We start from the raw sequence: 16,566 nt of genomic DNA on the forward strand, positions 1-16,566 counted from the left end.
TCCAAAACCCTGGACATACATTGACGAGACTCTGACATGAAGTTGACATATGCGTTCCCTCAACGTGACATAAGTTTTGACTCTCAGATTCCTACAGATCGGGAGATATTTACCTTTTAAAAATTGACTTTCGAATAATCTCGAAAAATTAAAATGTCTCTTTCCTCCAAACCCTTGGACATACATTGACGTGACTCTGACAGGACATTTACATATACGTTCCCTCAAAGTGACTTAAGTTTTGTCTCTCAGATTCCTACAGATCGGGAGATATTTGCCTTTTAAAAATTGACTTTCGAATAATCTCTAGAAATTTAAATGTCTCTATCCTCCAAACCCTTGGACATACATTGACGTGACTCTGACAGGAAGTTCACATATATGTTCCCTCAAAGTGACATAAGGTTTGTCTCTCAGATACCTATAGATCGGGAGGTATTTGCCTTTTAAAAATTGACTTTCGAATAATCTCGAAAAATTTAAATGTCTCTATCGTCCAAAACCCTGGACATACATTGACGAGACTCTGACATGAAGTTGACATATGCGTTCCCTCAACGTGACATAAGTTTTGACTCTCAGATTCCTACAGATCGGGAGATATTTGCCTTTTAAAAATTGACTTTCGAATAATCTCGAAAAATTAAAATGTCTCTTTCCTCCAAACCCTTTGACATACATTGACGTGACTATGACAAGAAGTTGACATATACGTTCCCTCAAAGTGACATTAGTTTTGTCTCTCAGATTAATACAGATCGGGAGATATTTGCCTTTTCAATAATTGACTTTCGAATAATCTCGAAAAATTAAAGTGTCTCTATCCTCCAAACCCTTGGACATGCATTGACGAGACTCTGACATGAAGTTGACATATGCGTTCCCTCAAGGTGACATAAGGTTTGTCTCTCAGATGCCTACAGATCGGGAGATAATTGCCTTTTAAAAATTGACTTTCAAATAATCTCTAAAAATTTAAATGTCTCTATCCTCCAAACCCTTGGACATATATTGACGTGACTATGACATGAAGTTGACATATACGTTCCCTCAACGTGACATAAGTTTTGTCTCTCAGATTAATACAGATCGGGAGATATTTGTCTTTTAAAAATTGACTTTCGAAAAATCTCGAAAAATGAAAATGTCTCTATCCTCCAAACCCTTGGACATACAATGACGTGACTCTGACAGGACATTTACATATACGTTCCCTCAAAGTGACATAAATTTCGTCTCTCAGATTCCTACAGATCGGGTGATATTTGCCTTTTAAAAATTGACTTTCGAATAATCTCTAAAAATTTAAATGTCTCTATCCTCCAAACCCTTGGACATACTTTGACGTGACTCTGACAGGACATTTACATATATGTTCCCTCAAAGTGACATAAGTTTTGTCTCTCAGATTCCTACAGATCGGGAGATATTTGCCTCTTAAAAATTGACTTTCGAATAATCTCGAAAAATTTAAATGTCTCTATCGTCCAAAACCTTGGACATACATTGACGAGACTGTGACATGAAGTTGACATATGCGTTCCCTCAAAGTGACATAAGTTTTGTCTCTCAGATTAATACAGATCGGGAGATATTTGCCTTTTAAAAATTGACTTTCGAATAATCTCGAAAAATTAAAATGTCTCTTTCCTCCAAACCCTTCGACATACATTGACGTGACTATGACAAGAAGTTGACATATACGTTCCTTCAAAGTGACATTAGTTTTCTCTCAGATTAATACAGATCGGGAGATATTTGCCTTTTCAAAAATTGACTTTCGAATAATCTCGAAAAATTAAAATGTCTCTATCCTCCAAACCCTTGGACATGCATTGACAGGACTCTGACATGAAGTTGACATATGCGTTCGCTCAAAGTGACATAAGGTTTGTCTCTCAGATGCCAATAGATCGGGAGATATTTGCCTTTTAAAAATTGACTTTCGAATAATCTCGAAAAATTAAAAAGTCTCTATCGTCAAAAACCTTGTACATTCATTGGTGTGCCTCTGACAGCAAGTTGACATATACGTTCCCTCAAAGTGACATAAGTTTTGTCTCTCAGATTCCTACAGATCGGGAGATATTTGCTTTTTAAAAATTGACTTTCGAATAATCTCGAAAAATTTAAATGTCTCTATCCTCCAAACCCTTGAACATACATTGACGAGACTCTGACATTAAGTTGACATATGCGTTCCCTCAAAGTGACATAAGGTTTGTCTCTCAGATGCCTACAGATCGGGAGATATTTTCCTTTTAAAAATTGACTTTCGAATAATCTCGAAAAATTAAAATATCTCTATCGTCCAAACCCTTTTACATACATTGACGAGATTCTGACATGTAGTTGACATATACGTTCCCTCAAAGTGACATAAGGTTTGTCTCTCAGATGCCTACAGATCGCGAGATATTTGCCTTTTAAAAATTGACTTTCAAATAATCTCTAAAAATTTAAATGTCTCTATCCTCCAAACCCTTGGACATACATTGACGAGACTCTGACATGAAGTTGACATATGCGTTCCCACAAAGTTTCATAAGGTTTTTCTCTCAGATGCCTACAGATCGGGAGATATTTGCCTTTTAAAAATTGACTTTCAAATAATCTCGAAAAATTAAAATGTCTCTATCGTCCAAACCCTTGGACATACATTGACGAGACTCTGACATGAAGTTGACATATGCGTTCCCTCAAAGTGACATAAGGTTTCTCTCAGATGCCTACAGATCGGGAGATATTTGCCTTTTAAAAATTGACTTTCGAATAATCTCTAAAAATTAAAATGTCTCTATCGTCCAAACCCTTGGACATACATTGACGAGATTCTGACATGAAGTTGACATTTACGTTCCCTCAAAGTGACATAAGTTTTGTCTCTCAGATTATTGCAGATCGGGAGATATTTGCCTTTTAAAAATTGACTTTAGAATAATCTCTAAAAATTTAAATGTCTGTATCCTCCAAACCCTTGGACATACATTGACGTGACTCTGACAGGAAGTTGACATTTACGTTCCCTCAAAGTGACATAAGGTTTGTCTCTCAGATTCCTACAGATCGGGAGATATTTGCCTTTTAAAAATTGACTTTCGAATAATCTCTAAAAATTTAAATGTCTGTATCCTCCAAACCCTTGGACATACATTGACGTGACTCTGACAGGAAGTTGACATTTACGTTCCCTCAAAGTGACATAAGTTTTGTCTCTCAGATTAATACAGATCGGGAGATATTTGCCTTTTCAAAAATTGACTTTCGAATAATCTCGAAAAATTAAAATGTCTCTATCCTCCAAACCCTTGGACATGCATTGACGAACCTCTGACATGAAGTTGACATATGCGTTCCCTCAAAGTGACATAAGGTTTGTCTCTCAGATACCTATAAATCGGGAGATATTTGCCTTTTAATAATTGACTTTCGAATAATCTCGAAAAATTTAAATGTCTCTATCGTCCAAAACCTTGGACATACATTGACGAGACTCTGACATGAAGTTGACATATGCGTTCCCTCAAAGTGACATATGTTTTGTCTCTCAGATTCCTACAGATCGGGAGATATTTGCCTTTTAAAAATTGACTTTCGAATAATCTCGAAAAATTGAAATGTCTCTTTCCTCCAAACCCTTCGACATACATTGACGTGACTATGACAAGAATTTGACATATACGTTCCCTCAAAGTGACATTAGTTTTGTCTCTAAGATTAATACAGATCGGGAGATATTTGCCTTTTCAAAAATTGACTTTCGAATAATCTCGAAAAATTAAAATGTCTCTATCCTCCAAACCCTTGGACATGCATTGACGAGACTCTGACATGAAGTTGACATATGCGTTCCCTCAAGGTGACATAAGGTTTGTCTCTCAGATGCCTATAGATCGGGAGATATTTGCCTTTTAAAAATTGACTTTTGAATAATCTCGAAAAATTAAAATGTCTCTATCGTCCAAAACCTTGGACATACTTTGACGAGACTCTGACATGAAGTTGACATACGCGTTCCCTCAAAGTGACATAAGGTTTGTATCTCAGATGCCTACAGATTGGGAGATATTTGCCTTTTAAAAATTGACTTTCAAATAATCTCTAAAAATTTAAATGTCTCTATCCTCCAAACCCTTGGACATACATTGACGTGACTATGACATGAAGTTGACATATACGTTCCCTCAAAGTGACATAAGTTTTGTCTCTCAGATTAATACAGATCGGGAGATATTTGTCTTTTAAAAATTGACTTTCGAAAAATCTCGAAAAATGAAAATGTCTCTATCCTCCAAACCCTTGGACATACATTGACGTGACTCTGACAAGACATTTACATATACGTTCCCTTAAAGTGACATAAGTTTCGTCTCTCAGATTCCTACAGATCGGGAGATATTTGCCTTTTAAAAATTGACTTTTGAATAATCTCTAAAAATTTAAATGTCTCTATCCTCCAAACCCTTCGACATACTTTGACGTAACTCTGACATGAAGTTGACATGTGCGTTCCCTCAAAGTGACATAAGGTTTGTCTCTCAGATGCCTACAGATCGGGAGATCTTTGCCTTTTAAGAATTGACTTTCGAATAATCTCGAAAAATTAAAATATCTCTATCGTCCAAACCCTTCGACATACATTGACGAGATTCAGACATGTAGTTGACATATACGTTCCCTCAAAGTGACATAAGTTTTGTCTCTCAGATTAATACAGATCGGGAGATATTTGTCTTTTAAAAATTGACTTTCGAAAAATCTCGAAAAATGAAAATGTCTCTATCCTCCAAACCCTTGGACATACATTGACGTGACTATGACACGAAGTTGACATATACGTTCCCTCAAAGTGACATAAGTTTTGTCTCTCAGATTAATACAGATCGGGAGATATTTGTCTTTTAAAAATTGACTTTCGAAAAATCTCGAAAAATGAAAATGTCTCTATCCTCCAAACCCTTGGACATACATTGACGTGACTCTGACAAGACATTTACATATACGTTCCCTTAAAGTGACATAAGTTTCGTCTCTCAGATTCCTACAGATCGGGAGATATTTGCCTTTTAAAAATTGACTTTTGAATAATCTCTAAAAATTTAAATGTCTCTATCCTCCAAACCCTTGGACATACTTTGACGTAACTCTGACATGAAGTTGACATGTGCGTTCCCTCAAAGTGACATAAGGTTTGTCTCTCAGATGCCTACAGATCGGGAGATCTTTGCCTTTTAAAAATTGACTTTCGAATAATCTCGAAAAATTAAAATATCTCTATCGTCCAAACCCTTCGACATACATTGACGAGATTCTGACATGTAGTTGACATATACGTTCCCTCAAAGTGACATAAGTGTTTTCTCTCAGATTCCTACAGATCGGGAGATATTTGCATTTTAAAAATTGACTTTCGAATAATCTCTAAAAATTTAAATGTCTCTATCCTCCAAACCCTTGGACATACATTGACGTGACTCTGACAGGAAGTTGACATATATGTTCCCTCAAAGTGACATAAGGTTTGTCTCTCAGATACCTATAGATCGGGAGGTATTTGCCTTTAAAAAATTGACTTTCGAATAATCTCGAAAAATTTAAATGTCTCTATCGTCCAAAACCCTGGACATACATTGACGAGACTCTGACATGAAGTTGACATAAGCGTTCCCTCAACGTGACATAAGTTTTGACTCTCAGATTCCTACAGATCGGGAGATATTTGCCTTTTAAAAATTGACTTTCGAATAATCTCGAAAAATTAAAATGTCTCTTTCCTCCAAACCCTTTGACATACATTGACGTGACTATGACAAGAAGTTGACATCTACGTTCCCTCAAAGTGACATTAGTTTTGTCTCTCAGATTAATACAGATCGGGAGATATTTGCCTTTTCAATAATTGACTTTCGAATAATCTCGAAAAATTAAAATGTCTCTATCCTCCAAACCCTTGGACATGCATTGACGAGACTCTGACATGAAGTTGACATATGCGTTCCCTCAAGGTGACATAAGGTTTGTCTCTCAGATGACTATAGATCGGGAGATATTTGACTTTTAAAAATTGACTTTCGAATAATCTCGAAAAATTAAAATGTCTCTATCGTCCAAAACCTCGGACATACATTGACGAGACTCTGACATGAAGTTGACATACGCGTTCCCTCAAAGTGACATAAGGTTTGTCTCTCAGATGCCTACAGATTGGGAGATATTTGCCTTTTAAAAATTGACTTTCAAATAATCTCTAAAAATTTAAATGTCTCTATCCTCCAAACCCTTGGACATACATTGACGTGACTATGGCATGAAGTTGACATATACGTTCCCTCAAAGTGACATAAGTTTTGTCTCTCAGATTAATACAGATCGGGAGATATTTGTCTTTTAATAATTGACTTTCGAAAAATCTCGAAAAATGAAAATGTCTCTATCCTCCAAACCCTTGGACATACATTGACGTGACTCTGACAAGACATTTACATATACGTTCCCTCAAAGTGACATAAGTTTCGTCTCTCAGATTCCTACAGATCGGGAGATATTTTCCTTTTAAAAATTGACTTTCGAATAATCTCGAAAAATTAAAATATCTCTATCGTCCAAACCCTTTTACATACATTGACGAGATTCTGACATGTAGTTGACATATACGTTCCCTCAAAGTGACATAAGGTTTGTCTCTCAGATGCTACAGATCGGGAGATATTTGCCTTTTAAAAAATGACTTTCAAATAATCTCTAAAAATTTAAATGTCTCTATCCTCCAAACCCTTTTACATACATTGACGAGACTCTGACATGAAGTTGACATATGCGTTCCCACAAAGTGGCATAAGGTTTTTCTCTCAGATGCCTACAGATCGGGAGATATTTGCCTTTTAATAATAGACTTTCAAATAATCTCGAAAAATTAAAATGTCTCTATCGTCCAAACCCTTGGACATACATTGACGAGACTCTGACATGAAGTTGACATATGCGTTCCCTCAAAGTGACATAAGGTTTCTCTCAGATGCCTACAGATCGGGAGATATTTGCCTTTAAAAAATTGACTTTCGAATAATCTCTAAAAATTAAAATGTCTCTATCGTCCAAACCCTTGGACATACATTGACGAGATTCTGACATGAAGTTGACATTTACGTTCCCTCAAAGTGACATAAGTTTTGTCTCTCAGATTATTGCAGATCGGGAGATATTTGCCTTTTCAAAAATTGACTTTCGAATAATCTCTAAAAATTTAAATGTCTGTATCCTCCAAACCCTTGGACATACATTGACGTGACTCTGACAGGAAGTTGACATACGCGTTCCCTCAAAGTGACATAAGGTTTGTCTCTCAGATTCCTACAGATCGGGAGATATTTGCATTTTAAAAATTGACTTTCGAATAATCTCGAAAAATTAAAATGTCTCTTTCCTCCAAATTCTTCGACATACATTGACGTGACTATGACATAATGTTGACATATACGTTCCCTCAAGGTGACATAAGTTTTGTCTCTCAGATTAATACAGATCGGGAGATATTTGCCTTTTCAAAAATTGACTTTCGAATAATCTCGAAAAATTAAAATGTCTCTATCCTCCAAACCCTTGGACATGCATTGACGAGACTCTGACATGAAGTTGACATATGCGTTCCCTCAAAGTGACATAAGGTTTGTCTCTCAGATACCTATAAATCGGGAGATATTTGCCTTTTAATAATTGACTTTCGAATAATCTCGAAAAATTTAAATGTCTCTATCGTCCAAAACCTTGGACATACATTGACGAGACTCTGACATGAAGTTGACATATGCGTTCCCTCAAAGTGACATATGTTTTGTCTCTCAGATTCCTACAGATCGGGAGATATTTGCCTTTTAAAAATTGACTTTCGAATAATCTCGAAAAATTGAAATGTCTCTTTCCTCCAAACCCTTCGACATACATTGAAGTGACTATGACAAGAAGTTGACATATACGTTCCCTCAAAGTGACATTAGTTTTGTCTCTCAGATTAATACAGATCGGGAGATATTTGCCTTTTCAAAAATTGACTTTCGAATAATCTCGAAAAATTAAAATGTCTCTATCCTCCAAACCCTTGGACATGCATTGACGAGACTCTGACATGAAGTTGACATATGCGTTCCCTCAAGGTGACATAAGGTTTGTCTCTCAGATGCCTATAGATCGGGAGATATTTGCCTTTTAAGAATTGACTTTTGAATAATCTCGAAAAATTAAAATGTCTCTATCGTCCAAAACCTTTGACATACTTTGACGAGACTCTGACATGAAGTTGACATACGCGTTCCCTCAAAGTGACATAAGGTTTGTCTCTCAGATGCCTACAGATTGGGAGATATTTGCCTTTTAAAAATTGACTTTCAAATAATCTCTAAAAATTTAAATGTCTCTATCCTCCAAACCCTTGGACATACATTGACGTGACTATGACATGAAGTTGACATATACGTTCCCTCAAAGTGGCATAAGTTTTGTCTCTCAGATTCCTACAGATCGGGAGATATTTGCCTTTTAAAAATTGACTTTCGAATAATCTCTAAAAATTTAAATGTCTCTATCCTCCAAACCCTTGTACATACATTGACGTGACTATGACATGAAGTTGACATATACGTTCCCTCTAAGTGACATAAGTTTCGTCTCTCAGATTCCTACAGATCGGGAGATATTTGCCTTTAAAAAATTGACTTTCGAATAATCTCTAACAATTTAAATGTCTCTATCCTCCAAACTCTTGGACATTCATTGACGTGACTCTGACAGGAAGTTGACATATATGTTCCCTCAATGTGACATTAGTTTTGTCTCTCAGATTCCTACAGATCGGGAGATATTTGCCTTTTAATAATTCACTTTCGAATAATCTGGAAAAATTAAAATGTCTCTATCCTCCAAACCCTTGGACATACATTGACGAGACTCTGACATGAAGTTGACATATGCGTTCCCACAAAGTGGCATAAGGTTTGTCTCTCAGATGCCTACAGATCGGGAGATATTTGCCTTTTAAAAATTGACTTTCCAATAATCTCTAAAAATTAAAATGTCTCTATCGTCCAAACCCTTGGACATACATTGACGAGATTCTGACATGAAGTTGACATATACGTTCCCTCTAAGTAACATATGTTTCGTCTCTCAGATTCCTACAGATCGGGAGATATTTGCCTTTGAAAAATTGACTTTCGAATAATCTCTAAAAATTTAAATGTCTCTATCCTCCAAACCCTTGGACATACATTGACGTGACTCTGACAGGAAGTTGACATATACGTTCCCTCAAGGTGACATAAGTTTTGTCTCTCAGATTCCTACAGATCGGGAGATATTTGCCTCTTAAAAATTTACTTTCGATTAATCTCTAAACATTTAAATGTCTCTATCCTCCAAACCCTTGGACATACCTTGACGTGACTATGACATGAAGTTGACATATACGTTCCCTCAAAGTGACATAAGTTTTGTCTCTCAGATTAATACAGATCGGGAGATATTTGCCTTTTCAAAAATTGACTTTCGAATAATCTCGAAAAATTAAAATGTCTCTATCCTCCAAACCCTTGGACATACATTGACGAGACTGTGACATGAAGTTGACATACGCGTTCCCTCAAAGTGACATAAGGTTTGTCTTTTAGATTCCTATTGATCGGGAGATATTTGCCTTTTAAAAATTGACTTTCGAATAATCTCGAAAAATTAAAATGTCTCTATCCTCCAAACCCTTGGACATACATTGACGAGACTGTGAAATGAAGTTGACATACGCGTTCCCTCAAAGTGACATAAGGTTTGTCTCTCAGATGCCTATAGATCGGGAGATATTTGCCTTTTAAAAATTGACTTTCGAATAATCTCGAAAAATTAAAATGTCTCTATCGTCCAAAACCTTGGACATACATTGACGAGACTGTGACATGAAGTTGACAGATGCGTTCCCTCAAAGTGACATAAGGTTTTGTCTCTCAGATGCCTACTGTTCGGGAGATATTTGCCTTTTAAAAATTGACTTTCAAATAATCTCTAAAAATTTAAATGTATCTATTCTCCAAACCCTTGGATATACATTGACGAGATTCTGACATGAAGTTGACATATACGTTCCCTCTAAGTGACATAAGTTTCGTCTCTCAGATTCCTACAGATCGGGAGATATTTGCCTTTTAAAAATTGACTTTCGAATAATCTCTAAAAATTTAAATGTCTCTATCCTCCAAACCCTTGGACATTCATTGACGTGACTCTGACAGGAAGTTGACATATATGTTCCCTCAATGTGACATTAGTTTTGTCTCTCAGATTCCTACAGATCGGGAGATATTTGCCTTTTAATAATTCACTTTCGAATAATCTGGAAAAATTAAAATGTCTCTATCCTCCAAACCCTTGGACATACATTGACCAGACTCTGACATGAAGTTGACATATGCGTTCCCACAAAGTGGCATAAGGTTTGTCTCTCAGATGCCTACAGATCGGGAGATATTTGCCTTTTAAAAATTGACTTTCAAATAATCTCGAAAAATTAAAATGTCTCTATCGTCCAAACCCTTGGACATACATTGACGAGACTCTGACATGATGTTGACATATGCGTTCCCTCAAAGTGACATAATGTTTGTCTCTCAGATGCCTACAGATCGGGAGATATTTGCCTTTTAAAAATTGACTTTCGAATAATCTCTAAAAATTAAAATGTCTCTATCGTCCAAACCCTTGGACATACATTGACGAGATTCTGACATGAAGTTGACATATACGTTCCCTCTAAGTAACATATGTTTCGTCTCTCAGATTCCTACAGATCGGGAGATATTTGCCTTTGAAAAATTGACTTTCGAATAATCTCTAAAAATTTAAATGTTTCTATCCTCCAAACCCTTGGACATACATTGACGTGACTCTGACAGGAAGTTGACATATATGTTCCCTCAATGTGACATTAGTTTTGTCTCTCAGATTCCTACAGATCGGGAGATATTTGCCTTTTAATAATTCACTTTCGAATAATCTCGACATATTAAAATGACTCTATCCTCCAAACCCTTGGACATACATTGACGAGACTCTGACATGAAGTTGACATATGCGTTCCCACAAAGTGGCATAAGGTTTGTCTCTCAGATGCCTACAGATCGGGAGATATTTGCCTTTTAAAAATTGACTTTCAAATAATCTCGAAAAATTAAAATGTCTCTATCGTCCAACCCCTTGGACATACATTGACGAGATTCTGACATGAAGTTGACATATATGTTCCCTCAAAGTGACATAAGTTTTGTCTCTCAGATACCTACAGATCGGGAGACATTTGCCTTTTAATAATTGACTTTCGAATAATCTCTAAAAATTTAAATGTCTCCATCCTCCAAACCCTTCGACATACATTGACGTGACTATGACATGAAGTTCACATATACGTTCCCTCAAAGTGACATAAGTTTTGTCTCTCAGATTAATACAGATCGGGATATATTTGCCTATTTAATAATTGACTTTCGAATAATCTCGAAAAATTTAAATGTCTCTATCCTGCAAACGCTTTTACATACATTGACGAGACTCTGACATGAAGTTGACATATGCGTTCCCTCAAAGTGACATAAGGTTTGTCTCTCAGATGCCTATAGATCGGGAGATATTTGCCTTTTCAAAAATTGACTTTCGAATAATCTCTAAAAATTTAAATGTCTCTATCCTCCAAACCCTTCTACATACATTGACGTGACTCTGACAGGAAGTTGACATATACGTTCCCTCAAGGTGACATAAGTTTTGTCTCTCAGATTCCTACAGATCGGGAGATATTTGCCTTTTAAAAATTTACTTTCGATTAATCTCTAAACATTTAAATGTCTCTATCCTCCAAACCCTTGGACATACCTTGACGTGACTATGACATGAAGTTGACATATACGTTCCCTCAAAGTGACATAAGTTTTGTCTCTCAGATTAATACAGATCGGGAGATATTTGCCTTTTCAAAAATTGACTTTCGAATAATCTCGAAAAATTAAAATTTCTCTATCCTCCAAACCCTTGGACATACATTGACGAGACTCTGACATGAAGTTGACATACGCGTTCCCTCAAAGTGACATAAGGTTTGTCTCTTAGATTCCTATTGATCGGGAGATATTTGCCTTTTCAAAAATTGACTTTCGAATAATCTCTAAAAATTTAAATGTCTCTATCCTCCAAACCCTTAGACATACATTGACGTGACTCTGACAGCAAGTTGACATATAAATTCCCTCAAAGTGACAAAAGGTTTGTCTCTCAGATGCCTAAAGATCGGGAGATATTTGCCTTTTAAAAATTGACTTTCGAATAATCTCGAAAAATTAAAATGTCTCTATCCTCCAAACCCTTGAACATACATTGACGAGACTCTGACATGAAGTTGACATATGCTTTCCTTCAAAGTGACAAAAGGTTTGTCTCTCAGATGCAAACAGATCGGGAGATATTGGCCTTTTAAAAATTGACTTTCGAATAATCTCGAAAAATTAAAATTTCTCTATCGTCCAAACCCTTCAACATACATTGACGAGATTCTGACATGTAGTTGGCATATACGTTCCCTCAAATTGATATAAGTTTTGTCTCTCAGATTCCTACAGTTCGGGAGATATTTGCCTTTTAAAAATTGACTTTCGAATAATCTCGTAAAATTAAAATATCTCTATCCTCCAAACCCTTGGACATACATTGACGTGACTCTCACAGGACGTTTACATATACGTTCCCTCAAAGTGACATAAGTTCTGTCTCTCAGATTCCTACAGATCGGGAGATATTTGCCTTTTAAAAATTGACTTTCGAATAATCTCTAAAAATTTAAATGTCTCTATCCTCCAAACCCTTGGACATACATTGACGTGACTCTGACAGGAAGTTGACATATATGTTCCCTCAAAGTGACATTAGGTTTGTCTCTCAGATTCCTACAGATCGGGAGATATTTGCCTTTAAAAAATTGACTTTCGAATAATCTCCAGAAATTAAAATGTCTCTATCGTCCAAACCGTTGGACATACATTGACGAGACTCTGACATGAAGTTGGCATATGCGTTCCCTCAAAATGACATAAGGTTTGTCTCTCAGATGCCTGCAGATCGGAAGATATTTGCCTTTTACATATTGACTTTCAAATAATCTCGAAGAATTTAAATGTGTCTATCGTCCAAACCCTTGGACATACATTGACGAGAATCTGACATGAAGTTGACATATACGTTCCCTCAAAGTGACATAAGTTTTGTCTCTCAGATTAATACAGATCGGGAGATATTTGCCTTTTAAAAATTGAATTTCGAATAATCTTGTAAAATTAAAATGTCTCTATCCTCCAAACCCTTGGACATACATTGACGTGACTCTGACAGGACATTTACATATACGTTCCCTCAAAGTAAAATAAGTTTTGTCTCTCAGATTCCTACAGATCGGGAGATATTTGCCTTTTAAAAATTTACTTTCGAATAATCTCGTAAAATTAAAATGTCTCTATCCTCCAAACCCTTGGACATACATTGACGAGACTCTGTCATGAAGTTGACAAATCCGTTCCCTCAAAGTGACATAAGTTTTGTCTCTCAGATGCCTACAGATCGGGAGATATTTGCCTTTTAATAATTGACTTTCGAATAATCTCTAAAAATTTAAATGTCTCCATCCTCCAAACCCTTCGACATACATTGACGTGACTATGACATGAAGTTCACATATACGTTCCCTCAAAGTGACATAAGTTTTGTCTCTCAGATTAATACAGATCGGGATATATTTGCCTATTCAATAATTGACTTTCGAATAATCTCGAGAAATTTAAATGTCTCTATCCTGCAAACGCTTGGACATACATTGACGAGACTCTGACATGAAGTTGACATATGCGTTCCCTCAAAGTGACATAATTTTTGTCTCTCAGATGCCTACAGATCGGGAGATATTTGCCTTTTAAAAATTGACTTTCGAATAATCTCGAAAAATTTAAATGTCTCTATCGTCCAAAACCTTGGACATACATTGACGAGACTCTGACATGAAGTTGACATTTGCGTTCCCTCAAAGTGATATCAGGTTTGTCTCTCAGATGCCTACAGATCGGGAGATATTTGCCTTTTAAATATTGACTTTCGAATAATCTCTAAAAATTTAAATGTCTCTATCCTCCAAACCCTTGGACATACATTGACGTGACTATGACAGGAAGTTGACATATACGTTTCCTCAAAAAACATAAGTTTTGTCTCTCAGATTCCTACAGATCGGGAGATATTTGCCTTTTAAAAATTGACTTTCGAATAATCTCGAAAAATTAAAATGTCTCTATCCTCCAAACCCTTGGACATACTTTTACGTGACATTGACAAAAAGTTGACATATGCGTTCCCTCAAAGTGACATAAGGTTTGTCTCTCAGATGATTACAGATCGTTAGATATTTGTTTTTTAAAAATTGACTTTCGAATAATCTCGAAAAATTTAAATGTCTCTATCCTCCAAACCCTTGGGATATACATTGACGTGTCTATGACATGAAGTTGACATATACGTTCCCTCAAAGTGGCATAAGTTTTGTCTCTCAGATTCCTACAGATCGGGAGATATTTGCCTTTTAAAAATTGACTTTCGAATAATCTCTAAAAATTTAAATGTCTCTATCCTCCAAACCCTTGTACATACATTGACGTGACTATGACATGAAGTTGACATATACGTTCCCTCAAAGTGACATAAGTTTTGTGTATCAGATTCCTACAGATCGGGAGATATTTGCCTTTTAAAATTTGACTTTCGAATAATCTCGAAAAATTTAAATGTCTCTATCCTCCAAACCCTTGGACATACATTATCGTGACTCTGACATGTAGTTGACATATGCGTTTCCTCAAAGTGACATAAGGTTTGTCTCTCAGATTCCTACAGATCGGGAGATATTTGACTTTCACAAATTGACTTTCGAATTATCTCGAAAAATTAAAATGTCTCTATCCTCCAAACCCTTGAACATACATTGACGTGACTCTGACAGGAAGTTGACATATAGTTTCCCTCAAAGTGACATAAGGTTTGTCTCTCAGATTCCTACAGATCGGGAGATATTTGCCTTTTGAAAATTGACTTTCGAATAATTTCTAAAAATTTAACCCATTGACAGGGGCTTGCTCTGTTGTGGTAATTGTGTTGCAAGTGTGATAGCAACTTAGATATGAATTATGTGAACGTGTAAGGTGTGGATGTCTAGTTATGTGTGTGGGGTGTTCTACGGAGTGTAGTAAAATAGTAGAAATGTCGGCCGCAATCACATTGCGTTGATAAGAGTCTGCTTCCTGGAAAGAATATGTTATTTCCTTTTATCTGCTTCATCCCATTTCACATTCTCAGTTCAAGCTAATACCACAGAAAGATCTTCAAAACGTCAGTCATTGTGAATATGTTCGGAAGCAGATGGGGGGGGGGGGGGCTCTGCAGTTTCACTCGTTTAGGAAGTGCGGTGATGAAGATCTCTGGCATAGCTATACCGGACAGTCTTGATAATAGTGGGTGTCCGTTCTCTGACCCAGGAGGGCTTTAAAAGTGTGCTGACCACGCATTACTTAGTTTGTATTTTCTTCATGTAAATCTGTAAAGTGATGTCAAAGCGGGAGGTAACGGGAATACTTGGTGATCATCACCGAGAGGGAGTTTCCAAACAGTCTTTAACGGGAGATGCGCAATAGCAGTTGTCCTATGATCGAAAAGTTTGACTTGCCAGTGATGAGATTGCTTTTTGTAAGTCAGGTAAGTGCAATGAGTTTTATGGATTGTGTGTGTTTTTCTGCAAGTGGTTTTCAGCGAATATTGCCGGCATTAATTTTGTTGGTAGTGTATTAAGTGTTGATTGCTGCATGTGCCAAAATGAAGTCTGACGAAGTGAAGTTGGTGTTGTTGAAGTACGGTCACCAGTGGGCTGGGTCGTTGGGTGTGTTATAGATGCTCGTGAAGTACAACCTGGTGGCAGAGGGGCTGTGTAGTGGCGACATATGCAATAATCGTTAATAGTGCTTCGTTCATTGAGCTGTAGTTTACGAAATCCCACCTGTTTTCATAAATGATGGAAGATATTTAGGTTATGGAAATGTTTATTAGTTGGTGTCTTATAGGTGATGTTGGTCGTATTTTTCAAATGACTCAGCTCGCGAGACATTTTCGCCCTTCTGCAAAATTACTTGTGAGAAATTATCGCGCAGGGAGAATGTCTGTGCTGAATTTGCGTGATGTCTTGAGTGCCAACATGAAATGTGACGAGGATAAGTTCGTGTTGGAAAGGACGTGGACGATTTCACTGGGTGATTTATAGGTAGACGTGCAGGTATTCAAGAGTTGTGTCTGGTATCAATCTGAGCAGTAACATAACGGCGACCGACAGGTTATGTGACAAATGTGCCCTAGGATGTAGGCGATGTAGATGCAAATTGTGGGCTACTTGTTTCATAGTGCTTCGTGCTAAGTTGATTGAGCTGTAGTTTATTGGGTGTGGTTGGATCCATAAATTAT

This window comes from Zootermopsis nevadensis, unplaced genomic scaffold, assembly GCF_977971745.1.
Source record: "Zootermopsis nevadensis isolate Lab colony 2312 unplaced genomic scaffold, Znev_1.0 Znev_ptg000065l, whole genome shotgun sequence".
Classification (NCBI taxonomy): domain Eukaryota; kingdom Metazoa; phylum Arthropoda; class Insecta; order Blattodea; family Termopsidae; genus Zootermopsis; species Zootermopsis nevadensis.